This window comes from Balaenoptera musculus, chromosome 5 (assembly GCF_009873245.2).
Source record: "Balaenoptera musculus isolate JJ_BM4_2016_0621 chromosome 5, mBalMus1.pri.v3, whole genome shotgun sequence".
NCBI lineage: Eukaryota > Metazoa > Chordata > Mammalia > Artiodactyla > Balaenopteridae > Balaenoptera > Balaenoptera musculus.
The window spans coordinates 136,657,759-136,673,883 of NC_045789.1; the positions used below are offsets into that span (position 1 = coordinate 136,657,759).

The 16,125-nt window shown below is 57.3% G+C and overlaps 1 protein-coding gene across 1 annotated transcript in view; it reads left to right on the forward strand.

Moving 5' to 3' along the window:
• The window catches only part of SORCS2 (sortilin related VPS10 domain containing receptor 2), a 495,273-nt gene that overhangs the window by 199,746 nt on the left and 279,402 nt on the right, over positions 1-16,125 (forward strand). The gene's annotated exons all lie outside the window — the stretch shown is intronic.

Sequence of the window (16,125 nt, forward strand, 5' to 3'; positions counted from 1 at the left end):
ATATTATGTATTAAACATTTTCTTATGCTCCCACATATTTTCAAAACCACTGTTTTTAGTGACCATGTAATATACCCTCAGATGAAAGAGGTATTATTTATTTAGCCAAATCCTCATTTTTAGACATCTGCGTCATTTTCAGTTTTCACTAACGTAAAGATGTAAAGAAAGCTGTGTTCTTGGCCCGGTACGTACATTATTCCACATTTCTGATTATTTTCTTAGGATGAATTTTAAGCGTGGACTTTCTTTCCTGCCTATCAGATTACAGGGTATTGGGATTCCGCCGTATATTTGAGTGTACGGAGAATCTGTCCCTGAGGCTGTTACTGACTGTACTGGGAGCAGAGAAATTACAGAGCCATTTAGGCAAGAGGAAATAAGATAAATGTGCCTTCTTTCCTGGCGCTAATGTACCTCCAGCTAAAGGAAAGCTTCGGCAGCAAAGTGAGGTCCCCCTTATTGTTCTACAAATTCCACAGACGGGTGGAGGCCTCTGACCCTGACCACCCCAAGCCCTGGTCACTTACCAGTTGCTTCCCGAGGTCCTACGATGTGTCAGGAACTGCTTTGGCACCAAAGATTCAGAATCAACAGAGCACAGGCCCTTGCCATCCAGGATCTGGCCAACCGGTGGGAGAGCAGAGACTCCAAGATGGTGCCCTACAGTGTGTGCACTGGGAGGCACGGCTGAGCCTCAGGGGATGCGGCGTCCAGGCCTACCCCAGGGCACAGGGTCCCATCAGAGGGACCTGGGAAGTGGGTTCTGAAGGATGAATAGGAGTTCACTAGGCAGAAAAGGGCAGGTGAAGTGGGGGGGGGGAGCAGGCAATCTAGGCAGTGGGGCAATGGTGCAGAGGCTGGGCAATGCCCAGGGATTGGGAGAAACCCATGGTAAACAGCCAGGCTGGTGCACCGGATGCATTTTTTTCTTCTTGCTGCTGTAACAAATTACCACAAACGTAGCGGCTCAAAACAACACAAATTTATTATCATACAGTTCTGGAGGGCGGAAGTCTGATATGGGTCTCGCTGGCTAAAATGAAAGTGCGAATAGGGCTGACTTCCTTACCTGAGACTTTAGGGGCAGCTCTTTTCCTTGCCTTTTCCAGCTTCTAGAGGCTGCCTGCCTTCCTTGGCTTGTGGTCTTTTCCTCTGTGTTGCCTCCCTCTGATCCTTCTTTTGTTTCCCCATCTCTTTCTCTAGCCATAGCTTGGAAAGTTTCCCCCTTTTAAGGACCCATGTGATTCGATTAGGTTCTTTGGCATAATCCAAGATAATCTCCCCATCTCCAAGTCCTTAATTTACACATCAAAGTCCCTTTTGCCTACAAGGTAACACACAAGCTCCAGGCTTCAGGATGTGGACACGTTTGGGGATTCATTATTCTTTTGACCACACAGGGCATGAAGGCATCCACAGGTGATGGCCCTTAGGTTGTCTCTGTTTCTGGTCACTTGAAGGCCTGGCTGGGACACCAAGACTGAACATGAGATAGTAAGACTGTTTTCAGATAATCGAATTCTGTAAATATTTCTTGAGCATCTTCTTTTTCTCTAAGCCACTTTGCCAGGCCTTAGGATTGGCCATGAATGAGACACCAACCTTGTCAGAGAGGAAGGAGCTGAAGGAGGGACCAACATCTATGTACTGTTAAGGAACCCATGGGAGAGGGTGACTGGTCATTTCAGAGGAGGTGATATCTGAACTGGGCTTTGAAGGATGAACAGGAGTTTTCCAGGCAGTCAGGCAGAGGAAGACCCTTCTAGACAGAGGAAACATTATGTGCAAAAGCACAGAGGCACGAACCAGCCTGGTGTGAGAGGAATCCTAACAAGTCTGGAGTGGCGAAAACGTGAGGTGGGCAGAGGAGGGTGGGAGACCACGCTGGGGAGTCCATCAGGGGTTGGACCAAGGACACATTGTGTGCCAGCCCAAGAGCATTGAACTCTGTCTTATAGGTGGTGGGGCGCTATGCGGGGGCTTGTGGATTAGAGCGAACACAGGGCTGCAGCGTTCGGAGGGGACAGCGAGATGGGACAGCGAGACTGCAGGGTGTAGGGGGGCATAGTTTAGCAGAACCATGGAGTAGGGAGGTGGTATTTGACAAGGTGCTTGGACCACAAAGCCTCATGTTCCTTGTCCTCCAGGACCCAGTTGAGTACAAAGTCCCATTCCTTGTGGTTCTTGGGGGGGCTGAGCCTGGGATGGGCGGGACCCAGAATGTTGCATTCCTTCCCCCCATTCACATCCTGCACCGTCCCCACCCCGCCTTTCCCTGCGGTCTGCAGAAGAGCAGAGCTGCATCTCCTGCCCTTTGCATTAAAGTCACACTCTGTCCTGGAGATTTATTGCGTTTTAATAAAACTCCCTGAGTGGGAAACATATGAAAAAAACTATCTTTGTTTTCTATTATGTAATAAACCTCGCTTGAGTGTGCTTTGAAGGTTGGAGCCGTAAACCTGTTTACCGGCCGAGCAGCGTCCAGGGAATGTGCCTGTGGCCGAGTGGCCTCAAGGGGCTTGGCCAGCTCTGCCGTTGACCAGTCGGTGCCGCCGGGGATAGTCGGTCCATCTCCCTGAGCCCCGGCTGCCTCTTCTACAAAAAGGGACCTGCTGGGGTGGAGTGCGAGATACTCTTGGTAAAGTTTGCTTAGCACAGCGTCCAAGATGCGGAGCTGTTGTTTTGTTTTGTTTTTCTTTTAACGTCTTTATTGGAGTATAATTGCTTTACAATGGTGTGTTAGTTTCTGCTGTATAACAAAGTGAATCAGCTATACATATACATATATCCCCATAGCTCCTCCCTCTTGCATCTCCCTCCCACCCTCCCACCCTCCCTAACCCACCCCTCTAGGTGGTCACAAAGCACCGAGCTGATCTCCCTATGCTATGCGCCTGCTTCCCACTGGCTATCGGTTTTACATGTGGTAGTGTATATATGTCCATGCCACTTTCTCACTTCGCCCCACGGAGCCATTTTTATGACGCTAGGAATGTTACTTTGTTTTGGGGTAAAAACTAATGTTTGTTGTGGCACCTAATTCTGGAGGTCCCAGCTCTGCCATTCATGATTGGCCTCAGGCAGGCGGCTCACTGTTTCTCAACCTGTTTGCCCACCTGTAAGATGGGTCTGCTCCCTCCCCCAGCTCCACAGAGCAGGGGCGGTGGTTACTGGGGGGGCGCCTTGCCAGGAAGCTGCCCTTGCCGGGCGTGACCCTTTGCCTCTGTCTCGACTCGGGACATCTAGTCCCGGCGCTCAGGCCGATGCCAGTGCTGGAGGATTGGGAGGGGGAAGAGCCTTGGTCAGGTCCATGGGGAGTGGGTCGAGGACCGCCCTGTTGCCTTGGGTGGGAGGGTCAGTGAGGCTCCCCCCGGGCCCGTGGGAGAAGATTGCGGGGAGCGGCCCCTCAAGGGGCTCTGGCGCTGGCGCATCTGCAGCTGACGACACGGGAACATACGGGAAAAAGCCCGCGGAAGGTTGGAAGGATCCCGAATGAGGTTGAGTTTCCAGACTGGTTTCACACAATCAGACCTGATTGTGAAGCACCTAGTAGGTGCCATCAGCCCGAAGCCCTTACCAACCTTAGACATTGTCACCCGCGCCTCCTCTCCATGCCCTCTCCTTCCCTCAGCTAGTTTTTCTGGGCACTTACCCGCTCCGGGTTCTCTCCTAGACCTGGGGCACTCAGAGTTCCAGGAGACACCTGGCCCCTGCCCTCCCGGGGCTTCCATTTGAGGGGGAGGCAGACAGGTGGCCAGGATGCTGTCTGTCACAGAGGAAGTGTGTGGGGTGCAGAGGAGGGGAGCGACGCTAGACTAGAGGTTAGACGGGCTTCCTGGAGGAAGCAGCATCCAACTGAGACTTCGGGTTGAACCCAAGTGAACGAGCAGCTGGGGGGCATTCGGACCACCCATGCCAAGTCCTGGAACGGGAGAGAGTGGGGAGAATTGGAGAAACAGGGCGGGAGGGACACTGTGCCAGCTGGTGCTAGCAGGGAGGCAGGCGTGTGGAGGCCAGCAGAGGCCATGGTCTCCACTCTGCAGGGGACCTTCTAAAAATGACGTCACGTCTCAAAGATGTCTAGCTCAGACCCTGAGGGAGCTGGAAGCCGTGCCCTCTGCAGGACAAACCACTGACGGAGCAGGGCTGGTGACGTATATGGGTTAGCTTTTGCTGCGTAACGACCGGCCCCCCACATTAGTGGCTTAAAATAACAACCGTCCATTTGGCTTATGCTTCTGTGGTTGGACAGTGTGGGTGGGTGAACCTGGCGGGGCGTCTGTTCTCGGCCAGGCTCCCTCGTGTGTCTGCAGCCCGTCCTCCAGGCAGCTCTGCTCCTGGGGCTTCACTGGCCGGTGCTTGGGGCAGGGGCTACTGGGCCACTTGTCGCTCTTGTCCTCCAGCATGCTGGCCCTGGCTTGCACACGTGGCAGCTGGACAGAGATTTGAGAAAGAAGGGAAATACATGGGGCTGCAGGCCTAGGCTTGAATCTCATATGACATCACTTCCACACGTTGTATTGACCAAAGCAGGGGCAAGACCAGCTTCCGTTCAAGGGTTAGGGAAATAACTCCATCTCTGGAGGGGAGGGCCATTGCAAAGGGGCATGCGTGCAGGCCGTTTTTGGCAACAGGGGGGGCTTGGTCCGGAGACGAGAAGGTTTAAAGAGGGCATGATGGCTGTTTCCAGACTACCAAGTGCTGTCCTGGGGGCCAGGAACTGGGCAGTGCTGGGGGGGGGTCCAGAAGGCAGAGCTAGGATCTGGGGTTCCATCCTGGGGGGCCTTTCTGTGGTGGAGGCCCCCATGTGGACTGGGTGACCTCGGACACGGGGGGAGGGGGTGAGTATCGGGAAAGATGTGTGTTGGGGGGGAGGCGGCAGGCCCAGGTGCTAGGGAAACAGTGCCCTCTGAGATCACAGCGCTGAGCGTCCCTCAGGGGGGTTGGTGGGATTCAGGAGTGATCCTGGGGCCTCTTCTCAGACCCCATCTGTCATATGCCGCCAGCCAGAGCCCGCATGGCATGCACGATGCCAAACAGAGCTTAAGTGGGTCCGCGGCTTGGCACCGAGCTGCACGCTGCCGTGGGAGAGGCGGGCACCGTGCCCAGGGCGCCCAGCAGATGTTTGCCATCACTTCTGCTAGGCTTTGCTTCCTCCTTGGACACAGAGCCCCGGGCCTGGTTCCCAGTTCCCTGGAGACTGGGGACCCTGCCACTGCTTTGCTCCTTCCCTGGGCTACACGGTATGTGAAGTTGAAATTCTGCCTGGGTCCCCATGCAGGATGCTGGCTGCAGGCACCCAGAGGGCTCTGGGCTCGGTGGTGTGTCAGAGGGAACAGCCCCTGCCCTGCGCCACTATGTCACACGTTTCCCAGGAGACGCCCTGTTCTCACAGCTCCTCTGCAGCTTTCTCTCCCCCGAAGACTGCACAAGAGGTGCTAAAGCCCAGGCTTTCAGGCCCGAGATGAGTTCCTCCTGGCTCTGTCTTATTAGCTGTGTGGCCTTGGGAAAGTCACTTCCCCTCTCTGAGCCCAGGTTACCCCCTCTGTAAAATGGGTCCAGTGAGGTAATGGATGGAAAATATGTAACCCAGTGCCTGGCTCCTAGGAAGCACTGGCTGTTATGTCATCGTCCTTTTTTAAGCAGCACTGTTGCCCTTGGCTGAGGCAGTGTGGAGGGGATGTCACTGAATCACGCCTGAGTCCTGTCAACTTTAAACAAAAGCACAACGTGAGAGCTGTGAGTTAAGTTTTATTTGGGGCAAAATGAGGACTATAGCCCGGGAGACAGCATTTCAGGTAGCTCTGAGAAACTGCTCCAAAGAGGTAGGGGGGAAGGTCAGTATATCTGTGATTTTGGCGAAGGGGGAATACATGCAATCAAGCACATATTTTTTGCAGAAGGTTTCTGCTAGTCACGAGGAACAGACGTCACCATGAAGGAATTTAGTGCTTTTCTAGATATGAGGAGATACAAGAACTGGGCTCATAAAAATCATCTCCTGAGAATATCTAACTATCTGAAGACCTGTTCTGCCAGTTTTTCCCAGAGCACAGAGGGCCTCATTCCTGCTCTCCACCCTGAACTCCTTTCAGCGGGTGTTGAAGGTCAGAAGCTGCAGCAGCACGTAGTTTAATCCTTGTAGAGGTAGATGGCAAGTGCCAGTGGCGAGTGCCAATTTGTAGTTGACAGTCCCTTTGTGCAGTGAATGTGGTCTCCAAAGCCACCGGCCCAGCATCTCTGCCCACCAGGTCCTGGGGCTAGTGGGGTGACTAGCCACAGCCATGGCTCTCGAGGGGTCCGGAGGCTCTGTCACCATCTCTTGTGTCCCGCCCTCGTCCGTGCCATCATCATCTCTCCGCTGGACGACTGCTGAGGCCTCACTTGAGTCTGTCCCCACTTTGGCCTCCTCCAGTCCCCCGGGTGTTTGTGCAGCTTAGATCATGGCCTGAGTCCTCCTGCTGCCCTGAGAAGGACATCCAGAGGGCAGGGCTGGCTTGCGGGAGAGGGCGGCCAGAGGCAGGGGGGCGGACCCGAAGGTCACTCTCCCCCTCCGTGTGACCTTCAGCCACTCACTGCCTTCACTGACCCCCGACCCCTCACTTGTGAAATGAAGGACCAATCTGGTCGATGACACCTTCCATCATTTTTCCTGCACCCCTCGTTTTGGAGACGGAGCCCACCAAACTGTGCAGGTTGATCAGACAGGCGACCTTGGTTCGATGTGTCTGAACCGAACTCCACTGCCCCGCATCCCCCGACCTGCGCTCAGCCCCGCACCTCCTCATCGCCGTGGACTGTGCCACCTCTAGTACCCCCACTAGACCTGGCGGCCAGGGCCCCCTTCATTTCAGAGCACCCTCCTCGGGCCACACCCTCCCACAGGATGAGGGTCCCACGGGCCAAGGGGATGTGCTGCTCCCAGAGCCTGCAGCCCTGGGAGAGTGGAGGCCCCGCCCCCTTCCGCAGCCAGGGCAGGCCCCTCCCCCGGCCCTCCTGAGGGAAGGGGGCTGGGATGGCTGTGTGTGGATGCGGAGGGGAAGCTCGCGCTGCAGTCCACACACGTGCACAAGGTCCCTCGCAGTGCAAGACAGAGCTGGGTGGGGGGAGAAGTGGGTGGCCCCCAACCCCCATCTGTGCTCCTGCCCCAGGCCCTTTGTATGTTAGGACTAGGATGTGTTAGGACTCGGACCATTCTGTACACCTTTTCTCAGACTCACATCCTCCTGAAATCTCTTCCCCTTCGAAGCCACCAGCAAACCCTGTTGGCTCTTCCTCCAGGATATATCCCGAACCTGGACCCCCGCCCCCTCCGTCCCCATGGCACCTCCAGCACCTGAACACCTGCACCAGCCACTGCTCTGGCCCCCCTGCTCCTTGCCTTCCCCCTTAGGGTCCACCTGCCACCAAAGTGAGCTTCACAGAGCAAAGGGGATCCATCACTGCCCAGCTTATAACCGACCCGTGGCTTTCCATCACACCTGGAGGTCCTTGCAGCCCCTCCCTGCATCCCACGGGGACCTCCAAGGAATGCCTCTTACCTCTTGGGTCGCTTCTCCCGTGGCCCTGGTACTCACTCCAGCCACACCCACCTTCCCGGCCCGCTCTCCCACTCCCCAGCCTTTGCCGCGGCTCGTCCCTCTCCTGGAAACCCTTCCCTGGACATAGCAGGCTCCCGTTAGCCAGATGTTAGCCCAGAGCCGCCGCCCCTGACAACCCCTTCTGAGTAGCTCTTCCCATTAGATGCTGTTACTCCACGCTCTTTTCTCTGCATTGCATTTATCATAATCTCTCAGGGTTTCAGTGCGTTATTTGTGATGATATTATTTTAATGAAATTTCCATTTCCAAACGTTGGTATTATTTTTCCGTAGATGGTGTGTCTGTCTGCCCCCCGTCAGGCAGCAGCCTTTAGGGAGCAGCGGCCTTGCCTGTGTGGTTCACGCACGTGTCCCAGTGCCTAGAACGGTGCCTGGCACACAGGAGCTCCACCCGTGGAGTTGAAAGCAGAGAGACTGGCAGTTCTGTTTGGCTGGTCTGGGAGCTGCTCTAGGCGGGGAGGGGCAGGTCTGCCTTGGGCCTGGGACCAGCGCCCACGCTCGCCCAGTGTCGGGCAGAGTCAGTAGTCAGGAAGGCTGGAGAGGTCGGGCAGGTATCTCAGGGGCGTGAGGCTGGCTTCGGTTCTTGAATTCTGGAGCTTTAGGAACAGTGGTAAATGTTTAACAGTCATCACTCCAGGAAGACAGAAAACAAAACAAAACAGAAATCCACCTAATGTGAAGTTCTTGCCGGTGTCCACGGTGTAAATTTTCCCACCATGGTCGATTTCAGGCTTCCAGGAGGAAGTCACTGCACACAGCCTTGGGAGGAGATGAGCTCCATCAGCTCTGGTTCACTGGTGTGAGCTGGTGTGAGCTGGCACCAGCACCCTGTCGTTTAGGAAGATTCTGGACCCCTCCAGCCTTCTAGGAGTCTGTAGGTCTACCATTACAGCTGGCTGGTAGGTTGCTGCCGTCCCAGCTGAGCAGGCGGGATGTCGCTGGCTTTTCCCAGGAACCTTGGTCCCCCGTCGCCCCGGCCGGTAACCCTGGTGCCTCACGTTTTTCCCAGCTGTGTGTGAGGAGGAGGTGGTGGGCACTGGACCCGGCCTCTGGTCCCTCTTCTGAACAGTGGGGTAACGATCGCGCCCCTCTTCAGAAAACCCTGGTCCCTCTTCTGAACAGTGGGGTAACGATCGCGCCCCTCTTCGGAAAACCCTGGTCCCTCTTCTGAACAGTGGGGTAACGATCGCGCCCCTCTTCGGAAAACCCTGGTCCCTCTTCTGAACAGTGGGGTAACGATCGCGCCCCTCTTCGGAAAACCCTGGTCCCTCTTCTGAACAGTGGGGTAACGATCGCGCCCCTCTTCGGAAAACCCTGGTCCCTCTTCTGAGCAGTGGGGTAACGATCGCGCCCCTCTTCGGAAAACCCTGGTCCCTCTTCTGAGCAGTGGGGTAACGATCGCGCCCCTCTTCGGAAAACCCTGGTCCCTCTTCTGAGCAGCGGGGTAACGATCGCGCCCCTCTTCGGAAAACCCTGGTCCCTCTTCTGAGCAGCGGGGTAACGATCGCGCCCCTCTTCGGAAAACCCTGGTCCCTCTTCTGAGCAGCGGGGTAACGATCGCGCCCCTCTTCGGAAAACCCTGGTCCCTCTTCTGAACAGTGGGGTAACGATCGCGCCCCTCTTCAGAAAACCCTCTGCCAGCAGGAGTGCCAAGGGCAGAAAGGGTTGGGGAGCTCCTGGGAGCTCCTGGCCTGAGTGCCGTGGTTCCCCGAGATGTCCCTTTCCCTCTCTTGGCTTCACTGCCTCTGTCTGCCCAGTGTGGAGGCCGAGGCTGCCTCTTGGCTGTAGAACCCGGGTCTACACGGCCCTCTGAACTAGGTGGGGAAGCAGAGCCATTCAGCGGCTTGCCCGAAGTCCCCCAGCACGTCTGTAGCAGCCCCTCCTCTTGGCTGCCCCCTTCCTCACCCCAGCGGGGCTGGCTCCCGGCAGCTGCTCGGCTCACAGCCCCTGTGGGTGATGGCTTTTCCCAGGAGGGTCTCAGCAGGAGAAGCAGGGCAAGGGACCACTGCTGCGTCATCCCTAAGGGGTGCACACGAGACCTGGTAAGTGGTTCCCACCTGTCCCAGGAAGGTCACCGGCCAGTGCCCATCACAGCCAGCGCCATAGCCGGGGTGTAAGTGACCTCAGACCACAGCCCCTACGCTCCCCGCCTCCTGAAGGTGCAGGTGCTGTCTCTGCGGACAGCTGGGGCGGGGCGCTGTCTGGCCCACGTGGGGTGTGGGATCGGCAGGAGGGTGGAACAGACCCCGCCCTGCCCCTGACCTTGGCCTGCGTGGGCTGAGCCCAGGAGCCTGGGGGCTGGGGGCGCAGGTGAGGGTGGAGCCCTGCGTGGAGGATTCCAAGGCCCACCGTGACCCCTCTTCTGCTTTCTTCATTGGGTCACATTCCAGAGCATCAGGTTCTGCTAAACTAACATTGCCTGCAACCAGCACGGTGATGCTGGAGCTTTGTGTTTTCAGTTTTGCTGGGTGCCCCCAATCCCCGTGCCTGGACGGCTGTGGAGTGACAGTGTGGACACCCCCAGTACTGGCCAGAGTGGCCTTGGGCGACATACATAGCTTCTCCATCCCATCCCTGTGACATTTAGGTCAGACAGCCCCTGGAAGGCCCCTCTCTCCCTCTCTGCTGTCCCTGGTTTCCTAATCTAGCCCCTCCCCTGGGAAGGTCAACTTGAGAAACTGGTTTGGGGGAATGAAGCTTTCCCTTCCATTGTGATCACTCCCATTGTCCTAAATAAATGGCTCCGTGAAACGTAATCCCCTCCCGTCAGCAACCTGACACCAGAGGGGTTCCAGCGCCTTCAGGGGCTGGATGAGGAATCAGAAAGAAACAGGCTGGATATCGAATATAATGGAAAAGAATATATTAAAAAAAGAATGTCTGTACGTGTATAACTGAGTCACTTTGCTGTACAGCAGAGATTAAACACAACATTGTAAATCAACTCTACTTCAATTAAAAACAAGAAAGAAACAGGCTGGGCTTCTGAGCGTCAAGGAGTTGTCAGGAGGCCCGGGTGCTGAATTCCAGCAGGAGGTTCTCGGCCTGTGGAGGTCACGTGCTGGGGCCCTATGGGCCAGGCCTCCTCTTCAGGCATGTTTGCTTTGGCCAGAAGAGGCCTTTAAAATAAGACTCTTGAGCTTTCAGTCTTGAAGAATTTCGAGATCTCCCACAGGCAGCCTGGCGTTCTGACCTCTGGAGAAATGGGCCGCATCCTCCCAGGGCCGCGGGGCTGCCCCCTACAAGGGGCCTAGCCTCGGCCGTTGTCTACCACCCCCCGGCCCTGGGGTGTTTGTGCTCTGTCCCCATCTCATCCAGCCTCTTCCGGTTACAGAAGGGAAACTGAGGTACGGAGGAGTGGTGGTCCGGTCCCGAGAGTCGGGCCCACAGCCCAGGTCCACAGCGGGGCAACCCTGCCCTTGCCCCGCGGGACCCAGGAAGGGATAGCGTGGTGGTTTTCCGAGCTGTAGCTGTTAGCCCTCAGCAGGAAGCATCTCACTTGTCTGGCTGCAGACCCGGGAAGATGGTTGCGGACCTGCGGCTGGGGACCAGCGCCCAGTTTATCTCAGGGAGAGATCTCAGGGTCGACCCTGCTATTCCCGGGGCATCTTTTCCCACGGCCAGCGAGCACGTGCTTGGATCCCGGGGCTGACCGGTGGGTGGCCCTGAGCCAGTGGAGAGCTGGGAGGGCTGTGCGGGACTTGCCACCGGGGTTTCCTCTGGAAAGGACCTTCCCAGCACACACGGCTGACCTGGGCGAGGCCCGCGGGCGTCAGTTATCAAGCATGTGCTTTCAAAGTGTGGCAGGTGCCACTTTCTGGAGGGAAAACAGGCCACTTTACGGAGACGGGAAGATTCCTTCTCTGTCTCCCTGTCTCCTTCACTTCCTCTCTCTCTTTACCCACTACCCACCATTCCTGTGTCCGTCAGAATCTCCCAGCCAACCTCAGCATTTAGACTTGACTCAGTGGAACGGATTTCTGGGAGTGGCCAGGACATCTGACCAACAGATTCTCTAAGGCCAACCTGGTGAACTCGGGCCCGGGTTTCCCTCTGGGCGGCGTGCCTTGGCCCGAGTTCCAGTGTTCTCCAAGCCGCAGGATCTTGCAAACGTTCGGCTCAGGCAGGGGTTGGTGTCATAACTCGATGGGGTAACACAGGCATCTGCAGCCATGTGTGCCCAGCTCCGACGTGGTACCTCGATAAATCCTCCAGCAGATGCCACGGGAGGGGTACCTTTATTATACAAGTTGTATGCACAGGGAAACTGAGGCTCAGACTTGTTAAGGAACTTGCCCGAGGTCACACAGCAGTGAGTGGTGAAGCCAGGCTTGAACGGGCCCCTCTGCACAGCCCGTGCTCTCTCTGCTCTGCCGAGTGGCCCCAAAGACTCCATGACTGTTCCAGAAATGTCCCATTGTGCTAAATCAGGCCCGGCCCCAATGACAGTGGGGACACGGTGAATCTGGGGGGTTTCAGAGCAACGGGGTGATGAGGGCAGCCTTCCCAGGGTGGCGGGGTTGGTCCATGGAAGCTGGGCCGTCCAGACAAGGGAGGTCTCCATGGTGATAGGAGCTGGGGGAAATGGGGCCATTTCTGGGCCTGGCATGACGGGTGCTGCCTGCTGCCAGCGCGGCCTCTACAGTAGCGCCTGGGTTTGGAGAGTCCTGGCTGTCCTGAGGCGAGTTCTGGCACAGACTGGGTCTCCAGGGTAGTGTTACGGGCAGCTGTGTCAGTGTCGGGGGCCTCTTGGGAAGGGAAGAGCAAATCCTCGTGTGTGTGGAGCGGGGCACTCAGGCCCCTGCGGGTCTTTGATTGATCGGATGCAGCTGTTTCTCACCCCAGCCCCTGCATCGGAGCCAGACCCTAAATGCAATCGGAGCTTAAGCCTGGGGCCTGAACCCCATGGCAGGGCCCAGATAAAACCCCATCCCTTTCTGGACCACAGAGATTTGAGCCTGCTGGGCTGGGCATCTGTAACATCCCTCCCTCAGCAGCGTTCGAACCCGGCAGGGAGTGAAGCAAAACTAACAGTGACTCGAGTCCAGGGTAGCCTCTGGCCCTGGGCCACCATCTGTCACCACCCCTGAGCTCCTGCGGGGGTGGGATGGGCCAGAGTGTCTAAGTGAGGACAGGTGGGGATAGCAGTGGTGGGTGGGAAGGTGGGAAGGTGGGGAGGGTCCAGGAGCTGGAGTGTGCCCGGATTCAGGGACCCAGCAGCCTTTGACAGTGACCGTCATGCTGGGGATGAGTACGGATGCTGGCAGAGGGTGGCAAGGGCACACTCACCCGGGGCTCTGCTTGGAGGGCTGCTTGGGGAGGAAGCAAGCTCCTGTGCACACCCAGGCCCGGGCCAGCTGTCAGCCGTGGGTCCTTGGGACGCAGACCATCTGGCCATGGCCTCCCCCAGGCCGTGGAGGATACTCTTGTTTTCATAGCGTCCCTGGAAAGGCAGCTGGGATGGAGCAGAACTGATTCACTTTCATTCACTGAAGGATGGACTGTCCATATTTTATACCTGAGGGGTCTGGCCATGGCTGGGCCTTTTCAGGACCACCTGACTTCATGGAGATGCTCAGCCCTGGTGGTCCCTGCCCAGAAAGGGCAGGGCAGAGGGAGGTTTAGGCTGAAGATGGTGGTCACGTAGCGTTCATTAATTCACCCGACAAACGCAGGGCCCGGTTCTAAGCTGGCTCTGTCTTGGGAGAGGGGAACACATCGAGGACCACTGAGGCAAAAAAATCCCTGCCGCCCGGGGGGTCATGTTGCCCGAGGGGAGACAAACCGCAGACGAGATAGGCAAGTGAAATCAACAGGCGGTCCCAGGGTGGTAGCAGCTAAGGTAGAAGCTGAGCTGCAAGCAGGGCTAGGAAGTGTCGAGCTGGGGACCAGACCAGACCTGACCTCACTGGGAGGTGACATGGGGACGGAGGTCCGCAGGAGGGAGGGACCCTCGCAGAGGCCTGGGTCACTGAGATGAGGATGAGGACAGATGGGGTGGGGCGGAGCCATGGAGGAAGCAAGACCCGGGTTGGTGGTGTCTACTGCACTGGTCCCAGCGAGCCAGGGGGCTGGCTTGTGACGCACTTCCACTGCCGGGATTCGTTTTTGGGGTTGCTGGGGCCATTTCCCAGACAAGGAGATTAAGGCAGAGGAAGGAGCATGAAGGGCTGGCCTGCTCCCCCCCGTCCCCCCGGGGTGTGGTGAGATGGGGCTGGCCCAGCCGTGACTCTGGGCTCTGCACAAAACGTCTGTGCAAACGTGAGTGTGCGCACAGACACACGCCTACAACACACGCCGTGCCTAGAGGTCTGGGGGTGATGGCGAGGTCACGAGTGCCCAGGCTGAGCGAGTACTCCCCTGGTGCCCTCCATCCGCCCGGCAGAGACCTTGGCGGGCTTCCCGCGGCCAGGCATCCTGGCGCCCCTGCGCTCTCGCTCTCACGGCCTCAGCAGCAGCAATCAGCTAATTTACCCGGCCCCCAGCTTTCTAATCGAAAAGGAATTTGATGAGGGAAACGATAAGAAAACAGCAGAGAGTGGCTAAGATGCTCATTCGGGGAAAGTAAATCAGCCGTATCCGATCGAGAAATCTCAGTGCGTCTTAGGAGGAGGATTTGCAAAAAGAAAACAATGAAACACATTTTAAGAGGCAACCTAGAAACGCAGAAAGACGTGCCCGGTGGGAGGAAGAGGCTTTAAAGCCCCCATCCTTGGCGGTGCATCCATCAAGCCGACCCTTCTCCTGCACTGTCATTGGTCCTGCTGAGGACCCTGGAGGTGGGAGCATCCATTCAAGAATGGGAAACGGAGGCAGAGGCCATGGACTGGCCTTGAACTCCACCAGCGGCTGTGAGGGTCAGGAACACAGGCCCTGGAGCCTGCTCCTGCCTGGGCTGGACTCCTGGCTTCATTGCCTACTGGCTGTGTGACCTTGGGCCAGTTACTGAACCTCTCTGGTCCCTGTTTCCGCCTCTATGAAATGGGGTGATAATGGTGCCTCCCTCAAGGTGGTTGTGGAGGGTGAGGAGTGAAGCCAGGCAGAGCTCTCGGGGCAGTGCCCTGCAGGGGCAGGTGGGAAGCCCTCGGTAGGTGATCGGTGGTCACCGTCCTTGGATGACCAGCTTGCCCGGGTGTATGGCTGGGCTTATGTGCAGTCACAGCTCCGAAGTGGGTTGGTGGGAGCAGACGGTTCCCAGCCCTGGGTGTGGGGCGGGCAGAGGGAGGGGCATGTGGAGACCCTGCCCTGACTGCCCACTTCAGGTTGCTTTGGGCTGTGGGGACGGTGATGGGATGGCATCTCAGCTCTGCATGGGTGGGGCACCTGTGAGACGTGGTGCTCACCCCTCCTGGGCTCTCACAGGCCGCCGTGTGTGGCCAGTGATGTCCCAGGAAGCTGAGATCTGCTGTACAACTGTCAGCAGGTGTCCCCCAGCCAGGCCGGAGGAGGGGCTGCAGTCCCGTCCTGTCCCAGAGAGGGGACACGCACCAGACCAGCAGCCTCTAGGGCAGTTCCCGGACATGTGAATCGTGCACAGTCCAGCAGTTTCCAAGTCCCTCCATCACAAGGCATCGTGTTTGGGAACCTGGCATGAGCTGCCTTCTCCTGCCCATGTCCGGGCCCTGAGGTCCGTGGGCCAGTACGATCACCATCTTGGACGGGGTCCTCCTCTTGGACTTGGACAGGGCTGACCGGTGGACCAGTGGGCCCGGCCCCAGCCAGCAAGCACCAGCACTGAGTCTGGAAACTCAGGCCGAGGGCACCTGTCTTCCTGGGGCGATGGCTGGGGCCCAGGAGATTTACCTAAGAGCTCAGGTGTGCCTTCTCAGAAAAGAGCGTCCACTCAGGTCTCTTAACCCAGGCCTGGGCACCCCTCTCCCTCCAGAGGAATTCATCTGAAAGTGACCACTGGGCCTCTCCAGGCCAGGCCTCAACTGAAACACTCGTGTGTGTGTCCCACGAATGTTTCAGCACCTACTGTGTGCTAGCTCTGTGCTGGGCATGAGACACAGTAGGGGTCACGCCCCGTGGCCACCCCAGAGGGGCTCACAGTGTGCTGGGGGGACCGATGATGACAATATGGCATGAGGGGAAACCATAGCGGGCGCCTAAACTGGGCTGAGAGCCTCAGGAAGGCTTCCTGGAGGAGGAGACGCCTGGGCGAGGCCAGAAAGAGGGGGCGCTGCAGTAGCTCGTGGACCAGGGCTTCATGAGAATGAAAACACAGCACGTGCCATTTGGAGGAAGCTTGCAGTTTATTCAATACGTGCACAGCCAGATTCTGCTGGGGACCACTGAGCTGGGTCTTGTTGGCCCCAGCGGACTGATGGATGCTGGTTCTTTGGGGGAAAGAAGCTCATGGACATCTCCTCTAGTGGTCTGCCTCAGCATCCCCATGAGACAGGTGTGATCACCCCTATTCTACAGATTAGAAAACTGAGGCTCCAACGGGTGGAGGGATCTGCCTACCATCACCTGACCCCCTGGGCTGTCCCCGTGGGCTCGTACATGTCACATTTTCC